At 26.9% G+C, this 13,722-nt stretch overlaps 1 protein-coding gene across 1 annotated transcript in view; it reads left to right on the top strand.

Moving 5' to 3' along the window:
- The window catches only part of LOC111688029 (trichohyalin), a 96,441-nt gene that overhangs the window by 71,419 nt on the left and 11,300 nt on the right, over positions 1 to 13,722 (top strand). Inside the window, exon 3 of the mRNA XM_023450523.2 lies at positions 11 to 65. The gene's annotated coding sequence lies outside the window, so the exon portion shown is untranslated. The remainder of the gene's footprint in view (positions 1 to 10; positions 66 to 13,722) is intronic.

The raw sequence follows: 13,722 nt of genomic DNA, 5'->3' as shown, positions 1-13,722 counted from the left end.
TCTTTTGCAGATTTTTATATGAATTGTTATTGATAATAACAATATTTTAAACACAAGAAGAGAAGGTAAGTTTTGAAATGAAAACAAGCTCACCCACTTCAAATATGAGTTTTGAATATGAATTTTAAATACAGGAAATATTAAAACCTTTAATTGTATTTAATCCTAAAATCGATTTTAGTTTGCTTAAAGGCGTTCACACACACGGTGTGTTTTTGTTTAAACCGAAATTAAAAAAATAAGAGAATTTGTGAAATTGAAAATCAAATGAAATATTAAAATGTTGGAAAATAGTAATTTAAATAAAAATCATAAAAGTTTGATTATTAGGAACATTTTAGTGACAAATTGAAAAAATTTGTATACTTTGTGATTTCATTAAATCAACAAGCATTTTTTATTCAAAATTGTATTTAAGTGAATTATAGTATGTTTAGTAAAATTTAAATTTTTTAGCGAAACATTTTTATTTTTAAAGCAAAAAATATACTATGTTCGCAGCTACAAAAACAAATACAATTTTTTTATTTGTGTGTTTATTATTTCCCTTTGTATAGAATAATGTAGTTATGTTTTTGTGAAGAAAATTAAAAGTTTTAATTTGTGTAAAGTATTGTAAGTTATGTCATCTTTATATTAATAAATTTTTTAATAAAAGCATTTTTAGTGATTCAGTAAAATTTATTTTGATTTTGGTACATATTTTTTAACGAATTTATGATAACATTGAATCGAAATATAATCATGTGCAACTATATTTAATCACGATATAATATTTTAAAATTGTTTTAATAACCATAATATGTTTAGGATACAATCATAATATTCACCATAATTTGTTGCTCTTAGAACATGGTTTCCACCACCATGTTTTTCTCTGTGTGAATTTTTATTGAAATCAAACTACATTATTGTTGAAATATTTTATTTTTTCGTCAAATACCCAAATATTTTACTATAACTACAAATATTTTTTTTATTTTCCACTTCTTCACCATTATAGCAAATTTCCTTTCTCAGATACTGTTAATTGTGCTCTTCATTAAATTTATTTGCTTTGATGATAAATAGAAAACTACTTAAGTTGTATTTAATGTTTTCTATTTCATTTTCCATTTTTTCTTCTTTAACAACTATATATTTTCTACCTAATAGAAGAGTCAATTTACAAAAGTAAATGAAGCTGCAATTGTTTACAAGTTGAAGTAAATAATTTTAATGAGGCAAACATTGAGGTAGACTGACTGAATTACTCAGTCAGCAAAAGAGTCCTTTGGAATCTGATAAGTTGTTTTTTCGCAATGTTAACATTTCTAATAGAGAAACTAAGTAAAGAGGTACTAAAAGTATTTGGAATTTGAGAAGTTTTTCTCAGCAATAAACCAGCAAAAGGTAATAATGGTAAAGTTTTTCGTATATTAAGTTGAAATTCTAGGAATTTTAGACAGAAATTTAAAGAATTTTTTAATTAACGTAGAATAAAGCATTATAAAAAAAGTTAATTTGTTAAAAGTTAATTATATTAATAAACATATATTCTTCATTGTAAAGAAAACTTAAGATTTCTATCGTTCAATCATTCCCTCCATTTACTTTAAATTTCCTAAAATTATTGAAAATTATGTGAAAAATATTAAATTTACTTTCTCGAAAAAAAAACAATTGTTACACCCTCTTTATAAAATTACAAAAATTTTATTACCATCCAATTGCAAATGCAATTGTGTCCCTTAACACGAGTGCGATACAAAAATTTCAAATAAAACTCTAACAAATTATAAACAATTTAAATTTCAATTCAGCACTCGTACCAAAGCAATAGTTTTGTATGTAAATTTATTTATATTTTTGCCACAACTACAATACAAAAAAGTACCAAAAACAATGCCTCCAGCTGTACACATGTATACGAATTACATAAAAAGTTTTATGCAACTGACAATTTAAAAAAAATTATTTTTTTTTTTCAAACAGCAGCAGTTAAATGGAAATAAAATTCTGTATAAATGAAATAGAGTAAGAGAAGATTTTTAACGAATATATATATAAAGAACTTGAAGTACTCTACAATCTATTGTTTGTATTCAATTAATTTTTGGTTTTGATTTCATAAGCCAAATCGAATATTTTCATAGTAGAAAATAATTTCTTGTTTTTGAAAATTTAGAATTCTATAATTTATTAATTAGTTAAGAACGTATAATTTAAAATGTAAACTTTCAAGGCCCTTAATATTTATGATACTTCAATTAAGGCTTTTGGGTCGAAGAATAAAACGCGCAGAAAAAAATGGTTGTGGAAATCATGTTCTTATAGCAACATATTACGCCTAAAATTATGATTTTAGTCTAAACATATTATGGTTATTGAAAAAATTTTAAAATATTTATTTACTGTGATTAAATTGAAAGTTGAAATATTTCATAATTATATTATTTTATTAATCGTAATATTTTCATATAATTCAAATAACAATTATATGTTTTTACTTACAATATATTGATACAGTGAACATAGTATAGTTGTAGTAACCATTTCGAAACAAGTTTTTTTCTGGGTACAGCTAGAATTTTAGCAAACCATGAAATATCTAAATCTATAGCAACACGCTTTTGTTTTTATAAAATTAATTTAAAATTATTTGATTTATATTTACATAAACAAAAGCTATAATAAAATCTCTTCAAATAAATTTAAATTGTTACTACAAATAGCACGCACCTACACTCATCTCAAGTATCTGCTGTAGAATTTACTACAATTTTAACGACTGTTTCTAAATGTTCTTTAGCATAATCCATTGTTTACTTATCGGCCAACTTTACGCTGTAGCATGCAGCCAAAAAGTTATTTTTAATGGTTCAAATAATTCCAACTAAAAATGCAAATGAACGGAAATTCACCAGAGTCCTTTAGATGAAGGATATTAAAAGACAAATATAAAAAAACACCAAAGTAAATATGACTGAAATTAAAAAAACAGTATCCAACTATAAAAACAAAAGTTGTAGTGCGTTCATTGCAGGTTATGAAATAGTTTTTATACTTTTACTAGGAATTAACAGCAAAGGAAAATTTTATATGAAGGGGTTAAGGTGCGTTCAACAAATGACAAAATAAATAAATAATAATTCTTAAAGTTTATCTAGTTGTAAAAAAATATTCGCCCATAAAAGTATATATATTCAGGGTTTTTATAAGATTCTGAAGCGATCTAGCCATGTCCGTCTGTCTGTCTGTTGAAATCACGATAGGGACCACACGGGAGGAGCTATACAGATGAAATGTTGATAAGGTTGTTTGTTATTGAAAATTAGCAAAACGGTTCAGATAGCTCCCAAAAAGTGGCCCCCGGAAAACAGATTTAACAGTCATAATTGGTTTAAAAATACCAGTATAACGATGAAATTCTACATAAATAAGACTTATGCAAACGTAAGTCTCTTTACCAAATTTAATGAGGATCGGTCCATTATTGGCCCGTTAGAAAATACCTTTAACGATCATTACTGGTCCAGTAATGAAAACATAAACAAATTTTGTATTAGCCAAAATCTCTCTAACAACTTTTGTGAGGTTCGTATAAATTATCCTTCAGAAAACGACTTATCTGCTCATTACTAGCTTAAAATTCAAAGTTTATTTATAAGGAAGCAATTCTTACTTGTTTTAAATCAAAATTTTCACCTTATTCTTAAAAACATAGTTTTCAACTCATATGATTGATTCATGACTAAAAATTTGTTTAACAATAACTTGTTTTTTATTAAAAATCCTATTTTTTAATATAATCTAATTTAGAAAATTTCTAATGTTATAAATTATGAAGAGAAAGATAATAAATGGTTCAATAAAATGTTGGACCATCAATCTTGACTTACATCCTGGTGTTCCATTATTAATATGTAAATTTTTCAATATATTTAACATTATTTTATGGTATTATGATAATAAAATATATATTTTCCATGCCAAAAAAAACATCATTTGAATTGTTACTGTCATTCAAAATCAGAAATCACAAGTGAATATTAAGCGCACCAAGAGTATTTAATTTATTGACATGTATGTTTTGTTTTCTTAAGAAATTTATAATTTATGTGACCTGCAGAAAAAAAACTACAATAAATTATTGAAATTTATGACAATTTTTTTACTCATAATTCTAAATTTACTTTATATAGCTTAACTTATCCTCCAAAACGTAACATTAAGTATTTATACAGACGCCGATATGTATTTTGTCATTTAAATGTCAACATTAATCTTATTTAGAATAATATTTGCTTTATAGAAATTTGTTTTTTTTATATTTAGAATGAATCATTTTTCAAAATTTTTTTTTGTTTATTTTTTTTTTTTTTTTTTTGAGAACAAAATTCCTAAACCAATTATTTGCATGCACTACTGCCCAAAATTGACAAACATTTGTATTCATAAGATTAACCAAAAAAAGTGTGTAAAAAATCACTTAAACAATAATTATTGACGGAATAAACAGACCATAAATGGCATAAAACTCCTTGTTAGACGACTCATTATTGACAAATAAAAATTTGAACAAATTTCCCATTAATAATTAAAGAGTCATGGAATAAACATTTAAGAGATAAATATAGACATTTATTTATCCATAAAAAATTCAATAAAAAATATACACGAAGACATCTAGCTGTCTGACCTTGGCATTTATTTTTATACATATTTTCTACTTCTAATAATTTTATTACGACAAGCAGCAGAAATGTTGATTATAACGTTGTAGAGCAAAAATAATTTGTTAAAATTTATAAAATTTTAAAAATAACATTACGGATAAACTAATAAGATTATTCCTTATATTCCCATGTAGATTTAAATATTGTATTAGTCCTAAGTACAATCGTATGTCGTGTTGTAAAACCACAATTTAAATACAAAAATATTATTCGCAATCTATTTGAACAAAAACCATAAACTAATAGTTTTATTTTACATTTTTAATATCTGTACATTCAATTTAAATATTTACATTTAAAACATTTGCACATAAAAATTAAATACTTTGTAAACACTACTGACAAGTAATAGCAGTTGTAAGTAGTAAGATAAGAGCATATTTTTGTAATTTGTGATGCTTAAATACACAAAAAACTCTTTAGACGAAAATAAATATTTCCTGCATTCAGACAAAATTTTTCGTTTACCAGTAACAATGGCAGCTTTTAGCAGGCAACTGTTAAAGTTTTCGAGTATCACACAAACACGCAGACAGGATGAGCGTTATATTTCCTTTTAAATGTATGAATGCAAATGAATCCTGCATAAATCCTGTAACATGTCCTTTGTGCTTATTTTCTACTTGTTTTCTTCTTTGTTTTTTTACGTCGTTGGTTTCTGTTGATGTGTGTTTGTTTGTCTCGAATCTATTTGTAACCAGGAAAGTCTTTTGTTAAATAAACATGTCTCTACATTTGTAACCAGACATTTTAAACTGTAACATTTTGTATTTTTCCTCTTTTTCTAGCTTTTGTCGTATTTTTGCTAAATTCACAAAAAAAAACCAAATATGCAAGTTGAGCACACAATTTAATTTAATAAAAATGAAAATTTATGTATGACATTTATGTTTCTTTTTTGTTTCGTTTTACTCTGTGTTTAAGCGTTCTTCATTCATACGAGTAGTTATGCATAAATCCAAAAGGAAACCCCAAGGGTTACTAGAAAAAATTAAAACAGTTGAACTCGTGATTTCTTATTATTTACAGTACGCTATAATTGGTAAAGTCCTTTGTAAAATGATCCAACATTTATAATAACTATAAACTCAATATCTCTTCTGCTAACGTGTACATATGTATATCAGAGTAAACCAAAAAAAGTTTTTTTGTTTTAATGCATAAGTGAGAAAGCTTTTGAAACAACCTTTTTCCAATAACTGCTTAACATTTAAAGCGATAATCTGTCCTTAGAATAGTTCACAGTCAATATATTTGTCAATAGATGAGACAAATTAATTTCTGAATATCCGGTTCAGTATACGTGCACTTTGCTTAAATACTCGAGCTATCCAACCTCTTGCCATAGTAATTCCGTTGGGAAAAAACAAGTGTCATAAATCAAGCTTAATCTAACCCCGAAAAAGGAGAAGACAATCATTGGTTAGAGCCTATCGAAGGGGCGGACCCAACATCAGGTGAAAACACCCTATTCACTATGAAGTTTGCCATGTCTCTACAAACATTCTCACCATCTAAAGACTCACCCAGTACATTCCAGGACCTCTTAAAGTCGCCCGGTACAACATCCGAAAGACCAACTCACGCGTGCTGTCATCGACGGCGCTATGTCACCATCAACATGGGACATAGTACGCAAAAAACTGATGGGGGTGTTCTGGGAAGAACCCTTTTAAGACCCCCCCCCCCTCAGTGTGAGGAAGTCGGTCGAGTGAAACTAATGTCCTGTTCTACTGAGTTGTCAGCTTCGCCCCTGAATCAGGTAGTCGCTCTAATCAAGGCTTCGTGGGAAGGCACTAGGCTGGAAGAGATATCTGCTAACGATATGCCACGAAAGCCTAGATCCATTGACATAATTTCTGCGGAACCTCTCAAAAAGCCGGATATAATGGAACTCTTACGAGTTGGGAATCCGGACCTTGAATAGCCCATGGAATAGTTCATAAAATAGTATATAGAATAGTCCAAAGACTAGTCAATAAAATATAGTACATTGACAATTAAATAGAGAATTCCATATACTAGAAAATAGACTAGATCATAGTCCGGACTATTTAGTACCTCTAAAACTTAAAATGTACTATTTTTGGTTAATTTTTTATTTTTAAATTTTTCTATACGAATAGGGTGTCAATGAGTCGTTGTTGAAAATATGATAATAAAATTATCCTATCATGATGCGTTTAAAATGTTAAAATAATGTTAAATTTAAAAAAATAAGAGCTAAATACATTTTATAATTTTGAAATTTGTTTTTGTCAAGAGTTCATATTATTCTTATTTTTCGTTTCTGTTTTTTTACATAAAAATGTCATACAATATTACATTTTTGAGTTTTTAAACAAATGACACATTTAGTGGTGGAAGAACAAACAAAATCTTACAAAAGTACCATTCATGGCAATTTCGTTGATGATATTTAACACAGATTTTGTTTTGTCACATTCCTTCAGTGTTTGCATCATCATACATTTATACATCATTCGTATAAGAATGCTTTAATAATATACATTCTCAGCAGTTTTTTTTATTTCATACTCTTAATTATTCCGTTATTTTTTGTTTAAAAAAAAAAGAACTTCGTACTTCATTTATTTACTTGGGTTCACTCCATGACTTTAAGTCTGAGGATGTTGGTAGTTCTATTGCGTTTATTGTTGTGTGTGTTGTAATTTGTGTAATTAAATGCTTAAAAAATTAAAAGGATTTTTTATCTTAAAACTTCATAAATTATGATTTTTATTTTAAATATCTGCAGTTATTTTAATACAATTGTACAAGAGCTGTTAAAGAGTATGAAGAAAATATGAAATAAAAGAACTTTTGTTTTACGTGGTCGAAATTTGTAAGTACTCATTATATTTGTATCCTATGGAGCAATTGAAACGAAATTGGACTTTTGAAAACATAAAATACCCTACAAAGAAAAATTAAAATATTTGAAACTAAAATTTACTAAGTCTATTATTTTAAACGAAGATGACGAAGATGTCGTTAATAAACTTATTGTTGCCCTCGAAATTATTAAGAGCCAGTTTTGGTGCCTCTGAATATAAAAGTTCATTAACAATTATCATGTAGGCTGACACAAACTTAAATAAATTAGTTTTGAAAAAGCTTAAGAATAATAAATGATGACGACACACACTTAATATTACCAGCTATAAGCAGTATTATTCGTATTTTTAATTAAAATACTAAAGAAATTGTATTTAACAATGTAAAATATTGGAAATATTTCCTGAAGGTCCATGCAAATGACTCATTATTTGTTAAAATTTTAATTATGTGATACAAGATAAAATATCAAAAGACAATTATGACTACAAAGCACTGTTATTTATATTTTTAAAAACGAAAAGAAAACGTGATTTATTGCCTTATTTTGCAGCAGAAAACTTTACTTAACACTATAATTATAAGGTTGTACACAATTTTAATTTACACAATTGTATGAATAGTAAATTCTAGAAAACTGAGAAAATACAAAATAAATCTTCAAGTAATGAAGTTGTTAGTTAGTTAGTTTGAAAGGAGGATGTATATACATAAAATCCGAAGAAATACACCTAGGCCTCTATCGGGCCTGTTGTGCGCTCCTTAACCAGTGTCGCAGGTAGGTCTACCAGACTAGAATAGGTCTACCACTAACCTACCAGAGGCCATGTAGTTGTAATAACGTAAATAATTTATGTAATTTATCAGTCTTAATGTTGCTAGTGGGATAAACGATGATGTATTTAATTTAAAAACAACATAACTACATACATAAATATCTATTAATAGGATAGGTTGCGAATATTTGTTTCGATTTATGCATAAAAATACAAACCTGGGCCTTCTATTCATTCATTCGCAGTTTTATTCACAACTCTATTTTATTTTATAAGTCGTTATAAAAGTATTAAAATGCAAACGGTATGTAATACCGTTATTGAAGTTATGTGAGTCATTATCGATTTTTTATGGATACAATATAACAACTTCATGCTAATGATAAAAATGTCAATCACTCTAATTCGCTTTTATTTCTGTGGAAGTTTGTAGAATTGTAAACTCTAGTTATTTTCCATTAACAAAAAAAAAAACAATATTTGATATTAATTTTCTTTCAAAAACAAAAAAAAAACTATCTATAGGGTATCATCTTATCAACTTTAACTAAATATGTTTGTAACTAATTTAAATAGAACACTAAACTCATTATGGCACAAGCCATTAAAACGTCTATAATTCTTAATATAAATAAGCAATTTACACTAGCGAAAAAAAAACATTAAAATATTTTACTGTTTGCTGCCCACAATAACAAAAACAACACCAGTGTCAAATGCCAAAAATGGAATGAACAAATTTGTAATAGAGAGGAGAAAAAATAGACATTAAAAATCTACTCGCAAGTTGCAACTAATAAATTTGAGAACATGAATAATTGCAAACCTTCAATATTAATTAATCGTAAAGAAAAACATTAAAAATTAAACGAGAATCATTAAAATAAAATATTTTAATAACAAGCAGAAATTTACACACACACACGGTAAGAGAAATCGAGAGACAGGTTGGGCCGTTCGCATAGAATGATCAGACATACTTATTTTAAATGCAACCACATTTTAATGAAATTTGCTTTAACTACTGCCACCGACCGAAGGCGTAGTAAGGGGGCGGAGAAAGCACAGCTGAGACGAATGTAATGATCATAAATTAATTTAACACCACCCCAATAATCATGTCAGTGGGTGAATATGCGTAAAATAAACAATACAAATTTAAAACTAAAACAACAATTAGAATTTGTTTTTATTTTTGTTATTTATACGCACATTGTAAAAAATGTTTAGACGTTTTTATGTCAGTATTAAACATTATTTAAAAAAAAAACATGTTTGAAATGTAAATAAATAAATTGAAAAATATACACAGTGTTTAACTATAAAACAAATTAAGAGTGAATATTTATATGAAACTAAAGTACAGTAAAATGTCTTAGGAAAGGATATAATAAATTTAGTGCAAAATTCCTACAAGATTATGATCCTGTCAAATGAAGTTATTCCTTAAAATTTAATTTATAGAACCTGTAACATTAGTAACATTATTCAAAGTTAACGAAACGATTCCCAAGTAAATAAATCGCTCCATAACCCAGTAATAATTCTGTACAATATACAATCTACATTACATTGAAGATCTCTAGTAATGACTTTCTTTTAAGCTGCTATAGAAGTACTTTACTCGACTTTAAGTAAAACATTTAACTAAGAAACAGAAGTCTGTAGTTAAAACAAAAAAAAAACTTAGTCAAGAATTTTTTGGTAGACGAAATTACAAAGTACTTCTTTAATTCCTTTATTGTAAGCGAGCGTAAAAGTACGTCAATGTCATCACCGTGTTAAAATAATTACGACCTACACTTCGGTTATTAGTTTAGTTGGTTGAGGTTTCTTCGGAATCCACGGGTGTGTTTTAACTCGTTGATACACTTTATTTTTTGCAAAATTTGAATTCAAAAATGTTGTTGATATAATAAAACTAATGTCGAAGGATTTAAAAAATATATATTATATACCGATTTATAACGAAAGAAATTTCATTTACATCATTTACATACCGTATTACCGTGCTCGACGTCTATAGTCGTCAGTTACGTCAACGTGTTAAAATTAAATTAGCTGGAAGGGACTCTTAGTTAAAAATGTGATGCACGGTGAAATTATAGTTATTGCTTTTTGTTGCTGGAGTAGTTGATGGTTGGTAGAGCTGAGTAGCCTTTAATTTAACGGCGGTTTTTCTTTATGGCTAAAAGTGTTTAGATTTTACTTTAAACACATGCTCAACTTACCATAGTAGGTCATTGTGAAATAAGTCTTGTCAATTAAATATGGATCCGTGTTTCGGTCCACAAATAAGACCGTAAATGCGGTGGTACTAGTTAAAATTTTAAACCAGTTTTATTGTAAAATCGTAAAATCTCTTCAGATGTGTTTTCTAGGTCGATTGCGATTGATTAAAATTTATTTACAAAAGTAATAGACGAAAATAATAGTAATTTCATAAACCTTTTTAAAAGAAGCTTTAAAACTTTTACAATCTTTTATGTTATACCCACAGACTTTATTGCAATTATGTGCTAGTAAGTAACGTTTTAAAAAACTGCAATGTCATCATAAAACTTTGTAAAATTTTTAAAGTTTTTCCTTTTGTTGTAAAAACCGAAAAATAATTGAAAAATGGTGAAAAAAGATAAAACGAACGAGTTTAATACATATTTCTTTGTATAAGTAAATTACAAAAACTATAAATAAAAAACTATAAAAAAAACTAAACAAGAGAATAAAACAGCCATAAAGTACTTGTACTTGAATATCGTGTTGTTTTCTATGTATTTATTTGTTTGTTTTAACTAAACAATTTATAAAAAGTAAATAACTTTATTCTACAAAAGCTGAATAGAAAATAAAAACAACAATTTGTTGTATATGACATCACTAAGATAAATGTAAAAACCTGCAACAACTACAACAAGCAAAAAAAATTAAAAATGTCTAGGTGGACGGACAGACAACTGGGTGAGAAAAAAACACACTGAGGCATATAAAAAATATTTTTTATGCAAAAATACACATAAAAAAATATTTAAACATTTCTTATAACTTTGAACGCATGTAAATAAATAAAAAAAATTGTGCTACACCAATAACAAAAAAAAGGTTTATTTAAAAACCACATACCGGCAATGTCAACTAGACAGCACTAATGACGTAATTGGTGACAGCATCTGGTTTTAGTATTGCTTCTCAAATGTGTGTCATAAGTAATATTTTTTTTATTTTATTTTGAGAACGTCGGCAACAACAAGAAAAACTTATTTGTATATCAAATATTTTTTATCTTTATTTAATTTTGTAGATGTTTAATTAATTACAAATACAAGAGATTCGCTTTTTGTATGAGAATAAGTGTGTGTGTATGAGTTAAATAATTTTGGATTAAAAATTTTTAAAAAATAAATTTTATTTTACACAAATAATTTAACATGTTGTCATTTTGCTGTTTATTTTGACGTGTCTCTCTGACATGCTCTGGTTACATCTAATGGATTATAAAATTTTTTGTTTTGTTTAATTTAATTTTTCAAATGACATTGAATAAGAAAAAATTGATTATACTTTTAATAAAATGATTTTTAAAAAGATACGTATGTCTGTGTCATTTTCTCTGATAGTTTTAAAATGGAAATGATTATTAATTATCTTTTGTAGAGATCAATTACAAATAAATTAATTTTTACAAATAAAAATGTAAAATTTCATAAACAATTTTAAAGAGGTGGAATTGATGAACTGGCTTTAACTCTAAAGTCATTAGGAATTTGAGACTAAATTCAATTATACATTTGCACAACGGATATAGCAGTAATCTAGTGACAGCTCCAAAAAGTATTTAGGATTCAAATTCTTTATTTTTATTACGAATTTGCATAAAATTCAAAGTCAATGAAGTCTAATTTTGCTTTTCACTGGCATAAATATTTAAATGTTTTCTGCCCCTGTAAGCTTTGAGTGCCAAATACTGATTTGAACTAATTAGAAAAGGAATTTTTAACAATTGATCATGTATTTTATTGCTTCTATAATAAATTACAATCCACCCAATAACATTTAAATTAAACATCAATTGCAATGTTTAACAATACAATGTCATGTCAATGTATGTGGCTCTTTTTCTGCCAATTTTATAAAAATATTTATATAAAATTAAGCAATAAATTGATCGGTTCCTTTAAAAATAGAAAGAAACTTAAAAAAGAAAACAAAATTCATGTTTGGCAACTTTACCAGACATATTGGCAAATTGTATGGAAAAATAATTTTAAATTAAATTCAAAATTATGCCAATAAATAAACATCCACACATGTATGAACAAAAAATTCTTAAACACACAACAACAAAATGACACTTGTTTATAAGAAATTATTATTTTTTACAAGATTTTTTTATTTATTTTTGGATTCACTTAATAATACAGAGTGGGTTGCAGCAACTAAAACTGGCTATTTCCTCTCTTGTAGAATATAAGGAAATTTATGCTCTGTTTGGTTAATTTTTTCATCTAGATACCTTGAAATGTAAAATCTACCATGGAGTGTGGTCAATAAAAATAAAACAGCATTTATGCATGTTTCTTGTATGAATTCAGTACGTCAACGCCTAATATCAACTTATTTCAGACTTCCATTCATTATACTCTACACCACTATAGTGGGGAGGGTATTATGCGTTTTTGCTGATGTTTCTAACACAAAAATATTGGTTCAGAATCACTTTCTGAGCCTATTAAGTTGTCAATTCTGTATGTCCACTTAAATATTGTGAGAATGCTACAGATAGCAATTTTTGAGTTACAAAACTTTTATTTTCCCAACGATAGTTTCATCTTTGACCATAAAAACAAAATTATTTAAAGGTCAAAAATAACTTAAATGTAAGGGAAAATCGCTCCAATAAATATTACAAGGATAGGCCTATATAACACCCTGTTTCAGAGAATACATTTTTTTCAAAAATTGTTAAATTATTTGGGAATTATTAAAAAATAAAACTCAAATTTTTAAAAAGATACTTATTGGTGTAGGGTAAATTGTGGACGGCTATGGCAGACTATTTATTCTTATTTGTTTATTTAAGCATTTAGTTGTATTACCTACATGTCATAAGTTGTGACAACAAAGGAAAACATGTTTGTAATACAGTTTAAGAATGTGTCGCCGATTGGACTGCCTAATGGCGGACTCAGAAGCAAAATAAAGTAATTTGCTTAAGAGAAACTTGATCAAAATACATAAGCTACAAATATTTAATATATATTTGAAATTGGTTTTATAATTAAAATTATATTTCAGAGCAAAAACTGGATAATGCGTTGTGCTTACAAAACCACTTACTTTCGAGCATGGAAGTACTTGCCACTAATGTCATCACCGTGTTAAAACAATGAGTT

Source organism: Lucilia cuprina, chromosome 5, assembly GCF_022045245.1.
Source record: "Lucilia cuprina isolate Lc7/37 chromosome 5, ASM2204524v1, whole genome shotgun sequence".
Taxonomy (NCBI): Eukaryota; Metazoa; Arthropoda; class Insecta; order Diptera; family Calliphoridae; genus Lucilia; species Lucilia cuprina.
The sequence above is the reverse complement of the archived record's forward strand: the minus strand, read 5'-3'. Positions and strand labels throughout refer to the sequence as shown.